This window comes from Callithrix jacchus, chromosome 16 (assembly GCF_049354715.1).
Source record: "Callithrix jacchus isolate 240 chromosome 16, calJac240_pri, whole genome shotgun sequence".
Classification (NCBI taxonomy): Eukaryota; Metazoa; Chordata; class Mammalia; order Primates; family Cebidae; genus Callithrix; species Callithrix jacchus.
Genome location: NC_133517.1, coordinates 92803022 through 92821763, shown reverse-complemented (window position 1 = coordinate 92821763; position 18742 = coordinate 92803022). Strand labels below are relative to the sequence as shown.

General features: G+C 35.2%; 1 protein-coding gene across 49 annotated transcripts in view; it reads left to right on the top strand.

Moving 5' to 3' along the window:
• The window catches only part of RIMS2 (regulating synaptic membrane exocytosis 2), a 724815-nt gene that overhangs the window by 603022 nt on the left and 103051 nt on the right, over nucleotides 1–18742 (top strand). The gene's annotated exons all lie outside the window — the stretch shown is intronic.

Genomic DNA, 18742 nt, shown 5'->3' with positions numbered 1-18742 from the left:
CACATTACTGTGGCAAATGTTATTGCAAAGTTTTCCTCTATATACAATTGACATAAAAGAAAGCGCATCAAAGTTATCCTAGCTGGGGGATGGAGATTAGGTAAGACTCCACAGAGGAACTCTTATTCAAGCGGAGACTTAGTAACCAAGTGGCCATGTGCAAGAATGGGAATTATTAAAGAGAAAAAGTCAGATGTCAAGGCACATGAAACTGATATTATGCAGGCATTTCAGATAACTACTTATAGTAATATATTTCTAGAGCATTTAGTTTGAGAGGAAAAAGAGAAGGAGGTTAGGCACAGGTCAGAGAATTATTCGTTTTGTAGGACATGCAATGGAGTTTCTATCTCATTCTATAGATAAAGCATCCATTAAATAAATTCTCGAAAGAATTTTACCTATAAAATATTACTATAAAAGTAGTAGGAAAACACATGTTTCTCATCCATAAAATAGAAATCATAGTATAATAGTGCCTACTTCACAGGGTGTCTAGGTTAAAAAGAAAATGTGTGAAGTATTTTGCATAGAGTCCAGCATAGAGTAAGTATTATGTAAGTGTTAGCTATTAGTGTTATTATTAATATTACTATAATTAGTGATTGGAGTGGGTAAGGCTAGAGGCAGAGATAAGAAGCTAAACCAACCTAAACTTGCTGATTGGTTGGATAGAGAGAAAAGGATAAGAGAACACATATCTTGGATAAATTTCTTGGATTCTAATCTGGGCAGTTACATGGATGATGATGTCCCTCAGATAATCTGAGGAGGAAATATATATGAATGCATGCATCTGTTAATTAATACATTTTTAAAAGTAAATGCGTCTTATTTGATGATATGTAGACAATATGGAATAATTGACTAATCATGCATTCGCATGTATATGAAAATGAAATTGAGTTGGATTTCTTTACTCGTAGAAAAGATGGTAAGTGGTTTGAAACAATCACACAGTTATTGCTCTGAGAGGTGCATGCTACATTAAGCTAAAATCTAAACAATGTTTTAAATTTGTGGAGGAGAGAAAATTCAATCTTTCAAAAAAGTAAAATAATGGTGAAAAGGGGAAAGGCAAGAGAGAAAAACATATGCATAGTGGATGGCAACTAAATTTGACCAAGGCAGGAACTGAGGATTGGGGTTTATTGGGGAATATTTCTGGCAGATACCATTATGTAAATTGGATTGATTTAAAACCAAAGAGAGTGATTTACATTTAATAATACAAGCAGTATAGAATTTTGAAAATAAGTAAATAATGGGACCCAATTGCCATTTTTATGTTATTATTGTGATTATAAAAATGTATGGAAGAGGAGAGGATAAAAGTAAAGATGCTAATTCTTAATTAAAATTCATATGTATTTTATGAATTTGGTATTTTTCTCAATTCATAAAATACATATTTTTTGTTTCAGTTACAATCAAATGCATATACACATTCAAATAATTTTGAAAGTTATTCATTTTCCTTTTCTTATTTTGTATGTTAATGTAATTAGAACTAAGATAAATGCATTTTAGAGTATTTGTTATTTTCTTGGATGGAATATTCATGTTCTTTAGTACTCTAAGTGTATTAATCTTTATTTTAAAATTCTGCTTTGCAGACTTTCTTTTTGGGTCATTTTAGAATTTTTCTTTTGTAACAGAATTAGATTATGATTTAAAATATCTATTTCCTTAAATTTACAGTTGAAAAACTGAAGTCAGATATATCAGTATCATATGTCTCAGGGTATACACTATCTAAAACTAACACTGGAACTCCAGTCTCATGAGCCTAGGTACTTATTACCTAAATTTGCTAATCATTTAAAAGCATACAACTACCATTTAATAGTCCAAATACTTGAATTTCCACCCTTTTTTCTGACCTGCTATTGTAGGAGGGAATGGAAGCAACAATGTTGACTGGGTAGACAGAGATCAAATAAATCTCTGACGGTGTAGGTGTTATAAAATTCCTGACTAAGGGATATAGGAGGATAGAAATACTTCACACATTTTCTCTTTAACCTACACATATGCACCATTATCACAGTGTAACATGCCTGTATGTAAGATAGAATAACAGCTACATGCAGACAGTTTTTACAGGTCTGAAAGAACTGAGCAAAACAAAAGGAGTGATGTTTACTAAACATCAAATGAAGACTTACTAACTTTTCACATGGCATGTAGTTTGCATTATTATGTTAAGTCTCTGCCAGCAATTCTCAAAAAATGTGCTCGCTGGATCTGTACAATCAGCATCACCTGGAAATTGGTTAGAAATTCAGTTTTCAGGTGTCACCCCAGACCTAATGAACCAAAACCGTTTAACAAGCCCTCCAGGTGATTCTGATTCAGGCTAAAGTGTGGCAACTCTTGCTCTAAGCTAAGGGGAATTCGTATTCATCTTCTTCTTCTACTGGTAAAGTTAGTAACTAAAAGCCTAAGTTCTGAAGTCGGACTGCTGGGTTCAAATACTAGCAAGGAAACCTTCAGCAAACTTTGTAACCTTTCTGCCCTTCACATTCTGCATCTGTGATACATATCATATGAGGAGACCTCAAAAGGTTTGTGGAAAAATGGACTTAATAGAGAAAAATTTTAAAAAGTAAATGTTATTTCTCAGCATAAGCCTCAGCAAATTCAAGACACTTTGAGGGCAAACATGGTGGCTCACACCTATAATCCCAGCACTTTGGGAGGCCAAGGCAGGTGGATCATTTGAGATCAGGTGTTCACGACCAGCTTGGCCAACATTGTGAGACTCCCATCTCTACTAAAAATACGAAAATTAGCCAGGCGTGGTGGTGGATGCCTGTAATCCCAGCTACTCGGGAGGCTGAGGTAGGAGAATAGCTTGAACCCGGGAGGTGGAGGTTGCCGTCAGCCAAGATTGTGCCACTATACTCCAGGTGGATGACAGAGTGAAGCTTCATCTCAAAAAAAAAAAAAAAAAAAAAGGCACTGGAAGTGATAATACCAGCGAGTTAGTTTATCCCTAAGAAATTTAACCATGTCACAGCAGTCTTGTTTATGTTATTAACTGAAAAGAAATAGGCAACTTTTAAAGATTTTTTTCAAAGATTAGGAAATAAAAAGAACTCAGAAGGAGCCAAATCAGCACTGTAAGGTGAATGGCTAATGATTTCCCATCAAAACTCTTGAAAAATTCCTCTTATTTGATGAGAGGAATGAGCAAGAACATTGTTGTGGAGACCTCTGGTGAAGCATTTCTAGGCATTTTTCTGTCCAGAAAAAAAGTTTAGCTAACCTCAAAACACTTTCATAATATGCAGATATTACTCTTTGACCCTCCAGAAAATTAACAAGCAAAATGCCTTGAGAATCCCCCAAAAACCATTACCATGACTTTTGCTCTTGACCAGTCTGCTTTGCTTTGAGTGGACCTCTTCTGTCTCTCAGAAGTTATTGTTTTGATTGTGCTTTGTCTTCAGTATCATAGTGCTTAAGCCGTGTTCTGTCTCCTATTACAGTTCATCAAAGAAATTCTCCAAGATCTTGATCTCACTTGTTTAAAATTTCTGTTGAGCCAGGCGTGGTGGCTAATGCCTATAATCCCAGTGCTTACAGTGGGTGGATTGCTTGAGCCTAACAGTTTGAAACCAGCCTGGGCAACATGGCAAAAGGCCATCATTACCAAAAATACAAAATCAGCTAGGCATGGTGGCATGCACTTGTAATCCTAGCTACTTGGGAGGCTAATGTGAGAGAATTACCTGAACCCAGGAAATCAAGGCTGTAGTGAGCCATGATAATGCCACTGCACTCCAGCCTGGGCAACAGAGTAAGACCCAGTATCCAAAAAAAAACAAAATCAATCGAAAGCTTTGCTTTTGTCTGCAGCGAATCTGACCAACAGGTTTGGCACCCATCGAGTGGAGAGTTTACTTGACTTTAATTTTTAAGTCAGAATTTTGTAAGCTGAACCAATTGAGATTATATTTTGGTGCTAGCTATTGTCTGTGCTATTAATTGTTGGTCCTCTTTAATTAGGGTGCAAATAAGATTTATTTTTTCCTCACAAATTGATATGGATGGTCTACTATTGAGGGCTTCATCTTGAACATATCATCCCATCTCTTCTTAAAACAAGTCACCCATTTGTAAACTGCTGATTTCTTTGGGGCATTGTCCCCATAAACTTTTCATAAAAAACCAGTGATTTCACCATTTTCCACCCAAAAGTCATCCTAAATTTGTTGTTCTTGCCTTAATTTAAGCAGGATTAATGCTGTCTGATAGGGGATCTTTTCAAATGAATGTCTTATCCTTCTTAGTACCTCAAAATAGATCCTGTTCAAATATGTTATATCAAGTTAGTATGAGCTTATTTTTGTTGCAAAAATATTTTGAAATTCATAGTTTTTTTCATAATGTGAATTTTCCATGAACTTTTAAAACCTTGTATATATGGTATAAGAGAATTTCGTCTGATAGCTTCTATTTTCTCTCTGAAATGTAAGGAAAAGCTTGCAGAGAGAAAAGCAGAAGGTGGGAGGTTTTAAAAGCATAAAGAAGGTAGGTAGGCACTTCTTACTGTATGAGAGGGGAGTACATGTATGCTGTAATTTTGAGGCCAGTGATAGTGAAATATAGTTGGAGCAACTGTGCTATACTGAATTATTTTCAAGAATGCTGATATGGGCCAGGCATAGTGGCTTATGCCTGTAATCCCAGCACTTTGGGAGGCGAAGGCAGGCAGATGGCTCACGCCAAGGAGTAGTCAAGACCAGCCTGAGGAACATGGCAAAACTTCATCTCTAAAAAAAAAAAAAGGAAAAGAAAAAATTAGGTGGGGTGGCACATGTCTGTAGTCCCAGCTACCAGGGAGGCTGAGGTGGGAAGATTACTTGAGCCTGAGAGGCCAAGGTTTTAGTGGGTTGTGATCACACCACTGCATTCCAACCTGGGTGACAGAGTAAGTCCCTGTCTCCCCCTAAAAAAAAAAAAAAAGCTAAAATGCTGAGATGTACACAGAGAAGCAGCATGTGATAGGATTTATTAAGCAGTTCAGCCAGTTGGATGTCTTATGAGGCGAGATATTCAAAAAGTTGAAGATATTTGCAAAAGACTGATTGAAATGATGGACTGTGGGATCGAAGCTGGTTAAGTATAAATGAAGAGGAAGAGGCTGATACTTGGAGAAAAAGTGGAGAGCTTAAGCTTTTCATAATGTTAAAGAGTAAAGATAACTAATTAATTGAGCTAGAAGAAAAGGAGACAGAAAGCCTTGTAGCAACCTTCTGGATACTACTGGGGTAACTTTCTGGATAATGTTATCCCCATTTTACACGATATGGAAATTGAGGCACAAAGACTACTTTGATTATTCAGTTACAACTTGATTAAGGGACTTGTGTCTTGAATGTGAGTTTTCTAATTAAATTCAGCTGGCTTACCAGTAGATAATTACTCTGCTTACTAAATATATAAATTATCCATATACTTTGTTCAATACTTTCGCCATAAATGTGTTAAGGTTACAGTGGTGACTTTTTTGATGGCCCATTTATTGTCTATCTTATGTCTCTCACTGAGCATTTTTATCCAATTTTAATTAACATTAGCTAAAAGCAATAATACAGCACTGAAATTGTCATTCTTAACAGACAAAAAGGAGTGTATGGAGTTTTGAAATGTTTTCTAGGGATAATATAAGGAATAAAGGGAATTTCCAATTTTAATCATTATTTACCAGTAAAACTGAAGGGTAAATTTGTTCACAAGGATTGTGTATAGCATTTCATTTATGCCAAAAGTGTATAACGTTTTATTTAGTGCCAACCATAATATTTGACATTTTGTAGATAATAAATTAGTCTATTCCTGGAATCCACCTAAATGCCCATCAGTGATAGACTAGATAAAGAAAATGTGGTACATATACACCATGGTACATATGCACCATACACTATGCAGCTATAAAAACAAATGAGATCATGTCCTTTGCAGGGATATGGATAGAACTGGAGGCCATTATCCTTAGCAAACTAACACAGGAACAGAAATCCAAATACCACATGATTTTACTTATAAGTGGGAGCTAAATTATGAGAACGTATGGACACAGAGAGGGGAACAACACACACTGGAGCTTTTTGGAGGGTGGAAGGTGGGAGAAGGGATAGGAACAAGAAAAATAACTAATGAGTATTAGGCTTAATACCTTGGTAATGAAATAATCTGTGCAACAAACCCCTATGACATGAGTTTACTTATGTAACAAAACTGCATTTGTACCCCTGAATTTAAAAGTTAAAATAAATTCAGTTGTACTCATATATTGAAAAATATGAGTTGTACTCATATATTAAAAAATAAATTGATCTATGAAATTAAGTTTACCTGTATATGCACTATTATTATGAATCTACATTCTAAGATTATTTAATAAGTGGTTTGTATTGAATTACATCTTTTCAAATTTGAAATTACCAAAGGTATAGGGATTATTCATCTATATGAAATCTGAGGTACTGTTTCTTCAGGGCCACAGATCATGTCTGTTTATGTAAAATAGCTGCTTCTTCTAATAAATCTAACCAGTTTGTTTCTATTTTTAGTACAGCCTAATGCCTCCATGAAATTGTAAATATACATAATAATTATAGCCAGTATATCTTAACCATGTTTTAGACATTGTGCTAATTACTATATTTATATATGTTACTTCATTGGAGTTACTTCATTAATTCATGAGGATTCATCACAACCTCGAGAAAGTTACATTTGTTTTAAAGATTAACTCATTTATTCAACAAATATTTGTTGAACACTTACCATGCAGCAAACATTTTAAAACCTACAGTTAGGCTGGGCGTGGTGGCTAACACCTATAATCCCAGCACTTTGGGAGGCTGAGGCGGGCAGATCACAAGGTCAGGAGTTCAAGACCAGTCTGACCAACATGGTGAAACCCTGTCTCTACTAAAAATACAAAAATTAGCCAGGCATGATGGCCCACAACTGTAATCCCAGCTACTCGGGAGGCTGAGGCAGTAAAATTGCTTGAACCCAGGAGGTAGAGGTTGCCATGAGCCCAGATTGTGCCATTGCACTCCAACCTGGACGACAGAGCAAGGCTCCATCTCAATAAAAAATAATAAATTAAAATAAATTAAAAATCCTACAATTTACCAATGAGCAAAAGAGGAAAAGTATTTGCCCCATTTAGCTTACAATCAGATATACAATAAATAGATGTCATATGATAAATAGTAGAAACGTATATAATCTATAGAAGATACTTCGGGTAAAGTATAGCTTTATTCTTAACATCCTCACTGAATAGATTGCCTTGTTTATTCATTTATAGGTTTGTTTAATGAGATCACAGATGTAACAATGCCTCACATTTATGTTAGAAATTCTGCATGTTAGAAAAAAAAGATTCACCATTTCTGTTTTCTAGGCTGTTTTGGTTAATATAGATCTGTAGTACAATTTGAAACCAAATAATGTAATTCCTCCTGTTTTGTTCTTTTTGCTTAGGATAGCTTTGGCTATTCTGGGTCTTTTATGGTTCCATATAAATTTTAGGATTATTGTTTCTGGTTCTGTGAAGAATATCATTGGTATTGTGATAGAGATTACATGAATCTGTAGATTGCTTTGGGTAGTATGGACATTTTAATAATACTGATTCTTCCAGACCGTGAACATGGAATATCTTTCTTGAACTCCTGACCTCAGGTGATCCACCCACCTTGGCCTCCCAAAGTGCTAGGATTACAGGCATGAGCCACCATGCCCAGCAGAATATCTTTCTGTTTTTTTATGTCCTCTTCAATTTCTTCCATCAGTGTTTTATAGTTTTATTATAGAGATCTTTTACTTCTTTGGTTAAGTTCATTCTGTGTATTTTATTTGTAGCGATTATACACAAGATTAGTTTCTTGATTTCTGTTTTAGGTTGTTTACTGTTGCCATATAGAAATGTTACTGATTTTTGTACGTCAATTTTGTGTCCAGCAACTTTCCTGAATTTGTTTATCAATTCTAATCGTTTTTTGGTAGAGTCTTTTGGTTTTTCCAAATACAGTATCCTATCAACTGAAAACGAAGATAACTGGAGTTCTTTCTTTCCAATTCGGATGCCCTTTATTTATTTCTCTTGCCTGCTTGATCTAGCTAGGACTTCCAGTACAATGTTGAATAATAGTGGTGAAAATGGGCATCCTTGCCATGTTTCAGATCTTGCAAGAAAGTCTTTCCAGCTTTTCCCCATTCAGTAAGATATTAGCTGTGGGCCTATTGTGTATGATTTTTATTAAGTTTAGGTATGTTCCTTCTATATCCAGTTTTTTGAGGGTTTTCATCATGAACAGATATTTAATTTTTATCAAAAGCCTTCTCAACATCAATTGAAATTATCATATGGTTTTGGTCCTTCATTCTGTTGTTATAATGTATCACATTGATTGATTTACATATGTCAAACCACCTTTGCATCCCTGGGATCAATACCACTTGGTGATGATAAAAGATCTTTTCAATGTATTGTTGAATTCAGTTTGCTAGTATTGAAGATTTTTGCATCAATGTTCATCAGGGATATTGGCCTGTAGTTTTCTTTTTTGTGATGTGTCTTTTTCTGGCTTTGGTATCAGGGTAATACTGGCCTCAGAATGAATTTGGAAGCATTTCTTCCTATTTCATTTTTTGAACTAGTTTTAATACAGTTGGTATTATTTCTTTAAATGTTTGGTAAAATACAGCAGTGGAGCCATCAGGTCCTGGGCTTTTATTTTCTGGGGCCTTTATATTATGGCTTTGATCTCATTACTTGTTATTGGTCTCTTCAGGTCTTGGATTTCTTCATGGTTTAACCGTGGTAGCCTATATGTGTCTAGGAATTTATGCGCTTTTTCTGGGTTTTCCAGTTTATTGGCACATAACTGCCCATAGTAACCTCTAATTAGCCTTAGGATTCTGTGATATCAGTTGTAATACCTCCTTTTTAATCTCTTATTTTATTTATTTGGAGTCTCTCTTTTTTTTTTTCTTAGTCTGGGTAAAGTTTATTGATTTTATCTTTTTCAAAAAACCAGTTTTTCCCTTTATTGATCTTTCATAATATTTTTATTTTGACTTCATTTATTTCTGCTCTGATCTTTATTATTTATTCTAATATTTGGTTTACTTTGCTTCTGCTTTTCAAGTTCTTTAGGTGTATCATTATTTTTCTTCTTTTTGATGTAGGCTCCTGTTTCTATAAACTTTCCTCTCAGTGCTGCTTTCATTGTATCCTATAGGTTTTGATATGTTGTGTATTCATTTTCATTTGTTTCAAGATATTTGTAATTTCTTTCTTAATTTTTTTATTGGCCTACTGGTCATTTGGGAGCATATTGTTTAATTTCCTTCTGTTTATATAGTTTGCAAAATTCCTCTTATTATTTATTTCTGGTTTTATTTCATTGTGGTCAGAGAAGATACATAAAATATTTTCTCTTTTTTTTTTTTTTTTTGAGTTTTTAAAGACATGTTTTGGACCTAACTTATGGTCTGTCCTTGAGAATGATCCATGTGCTGATCAGAAGAATGTGTTTTCTTTAGCCACCAGATGAAATGTTCTGTAAATAGCTATTAAGCTCATTTGTTCTATAGAGCAGATTAAGTTAGATGTTTTTTTTGTTGATCTTTCTGCAAGATCTGTCCAGTACTGAAAGCGCAGTGTTGAAGTCTCCATCTGTTATTGTGTTGGAGTCCCTATTTAGCTCTACTAATATTTGCTTTCTAAATCTGGCGCTCCACTGTTGGGTGCATGTATATTTGCAATCCCTATGTCCTTTTGCTGAATTGACCAGTTTATCATGACCTTCTTTGTCTCTTTTTATAGTCTTTGTCTTGAAACCTATGTTGTCTCCTATTAGTATAGTTTCTCCTGCTCTTTTTTGGCTTCCATTTGCATAGAATATTTTTTTTCCATACCTTTATTTTTAGCCTTTATAGATGTCTTTATAGATGAAATGTGTTTCTTGTAGGCAACATATCACTGGATTTTTAAAAAATCCATTCAGTCACTCTGTGTGTCTGTCTACTTTGTGAGTTTTGTCTATTTACATTCAATGTTATTACTGATAAATACGGACTTACTCCTGCCATTTTGTTTTTGGTTTCCTGGTTGTTTTTTGGTGTAATCTTCCTTGTTTTCTTCCTTTCTGTCTTCCTTTTAGTAAGGGTAATTTTCTCTGGTGATGTGTTTTAATTCCTTGCTTTTTTATTTTTTGAGTATCTGCTATATTTTTTTTATTTGCGATTACCACGAGGCTTGCAAATAATCTTGTAACCCATTGTTTTAAACTGATCAGAACAACGCATATTGCATAAGCAACAAACTAATAAGAGGAAACTAATAAAAACTCTACACTCTAACTTTTTATCTTTTTGATGTTTTTATTTATGTAAAAACATATTTAAAATTCACAAGGAGTGAATCATTTTTTTTCTAACATGTAGAATTTCTAACATAAATGTGAAGCATTGTTACATCTGTGATCTCATTAACAAACCTACAAATGAATAAACAAAGCAATCTATTCAGTGACGATGTCAAGAATAAAGCTATACTTCTACTCTAAGTATCTTCTATTGATTATATACCTCTCTATCATTTATCATATGACATTCCCTGCTTTTTACCTTTTTGTTGTTTCTAATTATGTATTATTGTACTGTTTTGTTGATAGTTGTTGTTCTTGATAGGTTCATTTTTTAGTCTTTCTACTCAACATATGAATAGTTGACACACCACAGTTAGTGTTATAATATTCTGTGTTTTCTATGTTCCTCTGTTGCCAGTGAGTTTTGTACCTTCAGATGATTTGTTTCTCATTAACATGCTTTTATTTCATATTAAAGACTTGTCTTTAGTATTTTTTGTAAGACAGGCCTCATCCTTTATTTGTCTGGGAAAGTTTTTATTTCTCCTTCATGTTTGAAGGATACTTTCATTGGATATGCTATTCTAGAATAAAAGATTTTTCCTTCAGCACTTGAAATATGTCATGCCACTCTTTTCTGGCCTGTAAGGTTTCCATTGAGAAGTCTGCTGCCAGAGGTATTGGAATTTCATTGTATGTTATTTGTTTCTTTTCTATTGCTGCTTTTAGGATCTTTTCTTTATTCTTGACCTTTGGAATTTGATTATTAAATGTCTTAAGGTTGTCTTTTTTTGGGTTAAATCTGCTTGGTGTATATAACTTTCTTGTACTTGAATGTTATTATCCTTCTCTAGGTTTAGGAATTTCTCTGTTATTATCCCTTTGAATAATCTTTCCACCCTGAGGTCTCTCTCTACTTCCTTTTTATAACTCTTAGATTTGCCCTTTTGAGGCTATTTTCTAGATCTTTCAGGCATGCTTCTTTTTTATTATTCTTGTTTTTCTGGTCTCTGTGTATTTTCAACTAGCCTTTCTTCAAGCTCACTACTAATTCTTCTGCTTGATCAGTTCTGCTGTTTAGAGATTCTGCCCCATTCTTAAGTATGCCAGTAGTATTTTCAGCTACAGAATTTCTGCTCAATTTTTTAAAAAGTATTTCAATAAGTTAATTTTAAATTTATCTAATGGGATTTAGATACATTTATCTTTTTTAAATTTATCTAATGGGATTCTGAATTCCTTCTCTTTGTTACCTTGAATTTTATTGAGCTTCCTCAAAGCAGCTGTTTTGAATTCTCTGAAAGGTCACAGATGTCTGTCTCTCTGAAAATTTTCACTATTTGTTTATTTACTTCATTTGGTGAGGTCATGGTTTCTTGGGTGGTCTTGTTGCTTGTAGATGTTCATGAGCCTCTGGACATTGAAGAGTTAGATATTTATTGTAGCCTTCACAGTCTGGGCTTGCGTACCCATCCTTCTTGGGAAGGCTCTCCAAGTAATTTAAGAGATTTGGCTGTTGTGATCTAATTCTTTGGTCACAGCAGCCATATTTGCATTAGGGGGCACTCTAAGGCCAGTAATGCTGTGGCTCTTGTAGACTAGTAAAAGTACTGCTTTGGTTTTCTCAGGTAAGATCTGGGAGAATTCCCTGAATTAACAGGTAGAGACTCTTGTTTACTCCCTTATTTTCTCCCAAACAAGTAAGAGTCTCCTTCTCTGTAATGAGCTGCCTGGAGCTGGGGAAGAGGTGATACAAGCACGCCTGTGTCCACCACCGCTAAGACTGCCCTGGGTCAGACCCAAAGCCAACACTGCACTGGGTAAATATGCAAGTCTTAATCTAGATACCATACTATAATTCACAAAGTAATTCACACATTAAAGTTCCATGGGACTTTTGTTTCATTTCCCCTCTAATCTATTATTTTGTTTTTCCAAATTTATGTACTAGAGCTATAAACTATTGTCCTTGACAAGATGTATAGTCATTTTATAATAAACATGCACATATATGTGCATACCCATACATATTCTTTAGATGTCATTTTTTAATATCCACTGTAATTGAATTAAGATGTATAAAAAGAGGCTAGGCATGGTGGTTCACGCCTGTAATCCCAGCACTTTGGGAGGCCGAGGTGAGTGGATCATGAGGTCAAGAAATCAAGACCATCCTGGTCAATATGGTGAAACCGCGTCTCTACTAAAAATACAAAAAATTAGCTGGGCGTGGTGGCACATGCCTGTAATCCCAGCTACTCAGGAGGCTGAGGCAGGAGAATTGCTTGAACCCAGGAGGCGGAGGTTGCGGTGAGCCAAGATCGCGCCATTGCACTCCAGCCTGGTTAACAAGAGCAAAACTCCGACTCAAAAAAAGAAAAAAAAAAAAAAGATGTATAAAAAGAGTTCTCACTTGGAGCTTTGTTTGGATATTTTTTAATTTTGTATTTTGTATTATTGGCCAATCAGTATGGTCTGTCCTCTTGTTTTGTGTGTGTGGTTTTTAGTTTTATTTGGTTTTGTTTCCTGAGCCCAGTACCCTTATTTGTTCCCAAGCAAACACGGCACCTAGTAACAACACTGTCTTGGAAAACACAGTGTGGTCCTCTCCTCCACTAACACTTCCAAATCCTATGGCCCAGTCTCTTGAGACCTACTATATGATAAGGAAGATAGATGCTAATAATAGCTATATTTTCTGATAAGAAAGACTTTACTAGAGGAGTAATCCAAAGCTAAGAAGAATAATGTTCCATGTTTCACATATTTTTTATATGTGGCATAATGCCACAAATTCCAGGAACCTGCAGAAACACTAGGAGTTATTTCTGGTGCCCTGTAAATCATTTTCTCTGACCGTAACATATGCTAAGAAACATAGAAATGCAAGAAACCACTTCTGTTTGCTCAGTTATTATCTGGCAAATATAAGGAAAACATAGACAACATTCATAAAAACATCTTTGTTCCAAAAATAAAGAAACAATATATGAATTATATATATTTGGCTTTAGAAAAAATCTAGATTGAGTAATTTTTTTTTAATCGCATGGGAATCTAGTAGATTCTGGTAGACTTAATTAGACTCTGGTAGATTCTCCTATGTGAGTTTGAAAATTTGATTTTAAATAGATATGGGAGTTGTATAGATAATAATCAGATTTCATTTAAGATATTTAACTTTAAAGCATGTTCTTGGTCTATGAAATAATGCAGTCTAATTCCACAAAGAAGAATTTTTTAGCAGTGCAGTGGCTCATGCCTGTAATCACAATACTTTGGGAGGCTGAGGCAGGCAGATCACCTGAGGTCAGGAGTTCGAGACCAGGCTGGCCAACATGGTGAAACTCTGTCTTTACAAAAAATACAAAAGTTAGCCAGGTGTGGCAGTGGGTGACTGTAATCCCAGCTACTCAGGAGGCTGAGGCAGGAGAATAGCTTGAACCCAGGAGGCGTAGGTTGCAGTGAGCAGAGATCGTGCCACTGTACTCCAGCCTAGATGACAGAGTAAGACCCTGTCTCAAAAAATAAAAGAATTTATTAAATTAAATTCACTCCATAATCCTGTTTTCAGGAAAAGCAGAATATATATTATTTTCAAAATGTGAGACTAATGTATTTTTTACTTTATAACCTGAGATATTATTAATATTCTTAATATATGCTCTTTTACACATATTAAAACATAACATTTTGTAGATTTTATGGCAAAAAAAGTTATAGTCCAAGAACATTTTCATATGGTTTAGCTTTCAGTATTAGTTTTGGTGATATAACGTGAATTTTTATTTAGTGTAATTATTTTAATACTGCAGAATATTAATTATTTTCTAATCTAACAACTTGATACACTGATACAACTTGATACATTGTAGAGTTGGATGATTAGCAAGAATAAATCAAAGCTTTCTATTTTTTATTTTCACAAAATGTTAACTATTAATAGTTCTTCGATAATAAGAGTGGCTGAAAAATCTAAAATGATGCTTGAAATTATAGGCCAATGAGTGTACCTTCTGATAATTTGTCATGAATCTTTTTACATTGTTGGAAATATTATGTATTCTTGTGGTAAAGTCAGAGAAAAAGCTCAAATAAAATGAGTTGGAAGGAAGTCTTTTGCTGCCTAAAATATTTACATACAGAAATGATCAGATTCAATTGAAAAGTACAGATTAAATGATAGAAAAATATAAGGCAATTATGTATACATTATATTGCTGGGTTAGAATTATGGAGTTTATTTTGGAAAATTGTGAAAGGAAAGATGTTGTTGCTTGAATATTATAATCCTAGGAAAATGAGTGGGGAACAATTAGTCAAGAGGTGAGTAGGCTAAGAAGAAAGAACCAACTATGAAAGTTTCAGAGGAAGCCAGGCATAGTGGCTCATGCCTGTAAGCCCAACACTTTGGTAGCCAAGGTGGGTAGATTATTTGAGCCCAGGACTTTGAAGACAGCTTTAGGCAACATGGTGAAATCCCAACTCTACAAAAATATGACAGTTAGGCAGGCATGGTTGTGCATGCCTTTGATCCCAGCTACTCAAGAGGCTAAGGTGGGAAGATTGCTTGAGCTTAGGAGGTGGAGGTTACAGTGAGCCATGATTGCACCACAGCACTCCAGCCTATGCAACAACAGGGCAAGACCCTGTCTCAAAAAAACAAAAAAAAAGTTTGAGAAGAATTAACCTTAAAAAAATTGATAAACAGAGGAATTATAGTTATAAAAAGAAGTTGAAAGGACCTTAACAATGATCTCTAACCTCCTCATATGCTAGGTTAGGAAAATGAGGCCCAGTGAATAAAAGCAACATTTGTTAAACCATTAGCAATGTAGTTTTGAATCTGCAAGTTGTGATGATGACACACCCATTAAACAAATATACAGGTGAGTTCCTTCTATACCTTGTTAATAAAATCCCTCACAGCATGAGTTTAATGTTCTAAATCACAAGTCATCAAACTATGACTCGTGCACCAAATCTGCTTCATCGCCTGATTTTTTAATATGAAGCTCATAAGCTGAGAATGGGTTTTATATATTTAAATGGTTGAAGCCAATCAAAATAAGAATATTTCATGACATGTGAGAGTTGTGTGAAATTCAAATTTCAGTATATATAAAGTTTTATTGCTACATAGTGACTCTCATTTGTTTACATATTACTTATGGCTGCTTAGGCACTACAATAGCAGAGACCAGTAGCTGCAGCAAAGACCATATGGAGTACAAAGCCTAAAATATTTACGGTCTGCCTTTTCTGGAAAAATTTACCAACTCTGTTTTAAACAAATTAATGAATGAATCAAACTCAGAAAGATTAAATTAGTTCTTATGTACTTAGAATAATACCTGGCACATTGTACATATATATTTTTAAAATTACCTTAGCATCTCCTCAAAATGAGATAGTTTGATATTTTCATTTGGAGTTCTTAGTCATCTCTTTCTCCATCTTAAAATAACTTTTTGTATCAATTTTTAACTTTGTTTTTAATTTTTCTCTTGCCTTAAGTTCCTCCAATTTTGTCTAAAAGTAAGTAATGTAACAGTAATCCTTATCTTAGTAACTATTCTCTCCATTCGATACCTTCATGAGTTTGCCATCTCATTACTTCTCTTCAACATTAAATCTCTTCAGAAAGTTCACCACCATCATAGCTTCCATGTCTTTTCATAAAATTCCTTGGTTAACTGCTTGGAAACTGACTTATAACTCTAATTCAGTAGCTGTAACAGTCAGTTAGTTATGCTCTCTAAACATCCAAATCTATAGCTTTTAAAAAATGTTTATGTTAATTAACCTCTTTGCTTGAGGTTAAGTTTGATAAGCAAACTTGACCGTCCCAACTTTCAGGAACTTTATTCTTCTCTTATCTTCTATGGAATCTAATTCGATTATATTTTTTCTATTTCTGATAACATCTCTCTATTCCTGTGGTTTTTTTTTTCTTAACCTTTGCATATTGATATTCCTTGATATGTCTTCTTAACCTTTTTCATTCCTCTCACTTTACACTCTTGGCTTATCTACTTCAGCCATTCTTCTAACTTTGTCCCCTTTCCTGTTCAGATATTTATTGACTTTATTATTTTAGCTCTGACTATTCTCTTGAGCACTCAACCTAAGTGTACAGCTTCCTTTGAGCCTCTCCATCAGGAAATTTCGTTGGTTCCGATGTTGATTATCTCCTAAAACCAGCACTCCTTGGGCAAACCTTTTGCTCTCTAAAGGCCTCAGTTTCATCTTCCATAAAAGTTATTGTAGGGATTACATGAGTTAATTCATATAAAGTACTTACAGTAGTGTCTGGCATATGATAAGTGCTTACTAATTTGAGTTCTTTTTATATCTTATTCCCAGATCCTAAACTGTGTAGATGGTTTCTTTCAAATAACTTTTACATAAATCTTTGATTTCTATTAATGGTAGCCATTCACTAGCCTAAGTTCTTATTTCTTCCCCCAGTATGTTGCTCTAAACTCCCCCAGTTGGTTTTTCTGTAGCCAGTCTCTCCTACTCCAATTTATGTTTCTTAGTCAGGACAGGCTACATTGTGCTACTGTGATAAGCAAACTTGAATTCTTAGTGGCATAACCAACGAAAGCTTATTTCTGATTCATGCAGCATGAATAGTGCAAGTGGGCAAGGATCTTCTGCTGACTACAGTTACTCAGGGGCTCTGGTCTGGTAGAAGTGTTTTGCAGTCCCAATAGCAGGGGAAAAGGGAGGCTGGAATTGAACCCCTCCAATTAAATGCTTCTGCCCAGACATGACATGATGCATTTCCACTGACATTTCATTAGTGAAAACAAGTCAAAAGGCCATTTCCATCTTCAAGGGGGTAAGTATAATCCAACCTACAAGGAGAACAGAAGAGTGTAAATGACTATCCACTATTTTACGTAATGTTCCTTTTTTTTTTTTTTTTTTCTTTTTTTAAGATGGAGTTTTACTCTGTCACTCAGACTGGAGTGCAATGGCCCGATCTTGGCTCATTGCAACCTCCACCTCCTGGATTCAAGTGATTCTCCTGCCTCAGCCTCCCAAGTAGCTGGGATTACATGGGTGCACCACCACACCCAGATGATTTTGTATTTTTCTTTTTCTTTTTTTTATTTTTTGAAATGGAGTTTCGTTCTTGTTACCCAGGCTGGAGTGCAATGGCGCGATCTCGGCTAACCGCAACCTCCGCCTCCTGGGTTCAGGCAACTCTCCTGCCTCAGCCTCCTGAGTAGCTGGGATTACAGGCACGCATCACCATGCCCAGCTAATTTTTTGTATTTTTAGTAGAGATGGGGTTTCACCATGTTGACCAGGATGGTCTCAAGCTCTTGACCTCATGATCCACCTGCCTCGGCCTCCCAAAGTGCTGGGATTACAGGTGTGAACCACTGCGCCTGGCCCGATTTTGTATTTTTAGTAGAGACAAGGTTTCACCATGTTGGTCAGGCTGGTCTTAAACTCCTGACCTCTGGTGATCCACCTGCCTCAGCCCCCCAAAGTGCTGGGATTACAGGTGTGAGCCACTGCACCCAGCCATAATGTTCCTTATTTACAGTTTTTATGTTATTGTCCAACTCTATTGCCTTAATGACACCTTTTATCTATAAGCCCCCCTATAATGTGGGTCTAATTGATTTTCTGAATTTGTCTTTACTCTTCTTAGCCTGTAACACTTTGCAATTTGGCCAAACTGCATTACTCATCTTAAAACCATGACGTGCTTTCTAACCACCGTATTCTTATTTATAATATTCTCTTTTCCATAAAGTTTTTCTTTCTCTCTACAAGTCATAATTTTTACCCACCATTCAAGATCCAGGTTCATAAAGCTTTTCTCATCTCTGATTCTCAATAGCATCCTTCCCTCCAGTGAAATTTTATAACACTGGGTTTATGTTCCTTTTCTCTGTACTTATAACTTTTTTTGCTAATTTTTATAAATACTTTCACTCATATTTGTACCCATAAACCATATACTTACCCCCTTGAAGACAGAAATGGCCTTAGTTTCTATTTAAAGCCTTAGTTTAAAGCCTTAGTTTCTATTAAACTTTGGCCCTTTTAAGTTATAACAAGCCTTTTCTTTGTACTTTTTATCAAAATCAAACAAGCTCGAAAATTTTAAGTTCAGGATATTATAGAAACATATACGGTTTCTCTCTCTCTCTCTCTCTCTCTCTAGCTTCTCTTTCTCTCTAGCCTCTCTCTGTCTCTTTCCTTGCCTTCTCTCTCTCTCTCTCTCTCTCTCTCTCTCACACACACACACACACACACACACACACTTTCTCTCTCTCTCTGTCTCTCTCTCTCTTTCTCTCTCTCTCTCT